Here is a 2787-nt window from a genome sequence, read left to right as displayed (position 1 = left end):
GTCAAACCCATAAATTTAGTAAAACATAGATTACATTCATATTTTGACCTATTTATGCCAGTTGAGACTATTCAATGCAGAATGTTGTGGAATGGGATAGACAGTCTCAATCTTCTATTGCCCTTGGATTCATGTGTTCAAGGTACCTGGCCTCTCATATTTCTCTCCCTTCCTATATCACTGCTTGTGAATGAAATGCTATTTGTTTCTTATGACCCAGTTGCAGTTCTATGCACATGACTCAGCACTAACTGTGTGATGTTGATTTCCATTTCGACATATTAGTACGACTTGAGGGGAATTGTATACCAAAATATTTATAGTTCTTCTCATTCAGCCACAGCTCCATGGTAGGAGTGAACATTTTACAAACAAAGGTGGTTTCTTGAGAAAGAGTGGATTGAATTTCTTTGTTGAGGCCTTGGAGAGCTTGAAGCAAACCTTTTGGGCCATTTTGGGTGCACCTGAAACTGGAGACAAGAGCTGATCATAAATATACAATCAAAGTCAATGAGATGATTATTGGTGATAGAAGGAGTGTAACTTCCTTAGGATGCTCAACAACATAGAGATTTGTACTTCCATGTTAGAAGAAGAGGGAGCTAATCCAGAAATGAGAAAATAATGTGAAGTATACTTTGTTGACTTCATCACTGATTACAAGTTTGATGAGAATGCCACACTCCTGTGGTCTCTGGCATAGCTGATGGCTGGCTGAACTTAAACAGAGGTACCAAAAGCAGCAAGAAATATGCTGAAGCTGTGGCCCCACATGCGTGGAGTTAACATTTGGTGGTTTTGAGTTGGTAGCCACTGCCAGGGAACCAAAGAACTTATGGATGATGTGGGGAAAACCACTTCTGTGAATTGCATTACCATAATGGGTGGTAGGGACACTGCCATTTGTTGTGAAAAATGGAATAGAAAAAAAATTAGTTAGAGGTAGTGCCAGGCTAAAGATTCTGGAAGATATTTTCCTTTCTCTTCTTTCCTCCTGGTTCCTGTGCATCACCCCTAATTCAAGCTCATGCTTTCTGCATCTCCACCTGACTTTATCCAACTTCCCTCATCAAGATACAGCTAGTGACCAATAAAAAGAATGCTAGTATCTCTTAAAAAGCACACAGTATTCCATCATACTTTTATTGCATATTAGATTTGTCCACACTTTTCAAGATCTCCTATGAACCTTAGTGTATGTAAGCTATTGTGTTTTCTAGAGCATGTATATTTTCCTAGATCAAAAAAAAATTTGTGTTAGCAATAATTCTCTTTTGAATTAATTTATATGATCAACATAGTCAGTAATTCACTGCATAGCATGGGAATAAGGTAGACTCCAGTGGTGAGCAGGGAGGGAGGCAAAATTTATAATTTATTATATAAACAATAACATTTTACATTTAATGATAATTTAAAATATTTTGGAGGAACTTACTCATGCTCCTCACATGTGATTTATTTACAAAAGTTTTAAAATAATTGGCACTCAAAAGATTCTGAACCATAAATAGCACATTTAATTTGAGAATGTCTTTCTCCATTATCTACATGACCCTGGCTTCTGATGGATAGAATTTTGCCAGAATAAATTTTGTCAATGAGCTTTCATTTTCTTCTTTTGGTAATCAACTTTATTATGTCTGTCATATTGCCTTTCAGATTTTAATATTCAACATAATACTGTCATTATCACTGGTAACTTTTTTTTATTCATTAATAAAACAAAACTGTTGTTTCAAATCAACACCAGTGAGGACATTATTTGCATAGGCAGAGTGAAGGAGTGATTAGATTAATCAAAATTCTGTAATTAGGAGACTACTTCCTATGTGTCAGTCTCTGATAATTATTCAAAAAAACATCATATTATATATTATAATTGAAAATATTGTTGCCTGTGCCTTCTCAGCTGCTTTTCTTCCTATGAATATATGACTTTGCTTATACCTTAGAGTTTATGATAATATTCTGGATCATTTATACCTACAACCAAATAATCTGTGTTTAAGTTAAATATCTGCTATAAATCTCAATTATCTATTTTACAATAAAGGGATTCCTAGCATACATCAGGAAAGGGAATTCAGAAAATAATTCTATAGATTTATTTATTTTTTTTAATTTTCTTTTTCAAGAAAAATAAGCACACAGAAGCCTTGGAGATCTTCTTTTCCACATTTATATGAGAACAAAGATCTCTTTATATGAAATTAGACAATCTTACTTATTTCAGAACTTATGAGAAATAATTTCAGTGAGTGAACATTATTATCATTTAATTACAACTAGGCCAATTTTCAAGTTCCAATAATGAATAGAGCTAGTGCACATAATATAACAACTTTTTATTTTAAATATGTTTAAAATGTGCCAATGTACTACACATCCTGGACCTCTAATGCCTCTTAATTCAAAGGGTAGGATCTGTCAAACAGGATCTTGTTGTTCAGCATCACAAAATCAAATAGTGAACCTGTGCATTTGTAGTAATAGTAGATGCCATCTATTTTTCTATTTTTAACATTGAAAAAGTATCTCAACTATTATTATGGTTATTTTTTGTGAAAACGTGTCTAGGTTTTGGTGCCCAGTTGTTTGGCCAAACACTGACCTAGGGGTTGCTGTGGAGATATTACATAAATAGGATTAATATCTACAATCAGTTAACTATAAGTAAAGGAGATTACCCAATAACATGGGTACACATTATGCAATTTAGTTGGAAGTCTTAAAAGTGAGAACTGAGGATTCTAGGAATCAAAAGGAATTCTGACTTAAAACTGC

The sequence above is a fragment of the Choloepus didactylus genome, chromosome 1 (assembly GCF_015220235.1).
Source record: "Choloepus didactylus isolate mChoDid1 chromosome 1, mChoDid1.pri, whole genome shotgun sequence".
Taxonomy (NCBI): Eukaryota; Metazoa; Chordata; class Mammalia; order Pilosa; family Megalonychidae; genus Choloepus; species Choloepus didactylus.
The sequence above is the reverse complement of the archived record's forward strand: the minus strand, read 5'-3'. Positions refer to the sequence as shown.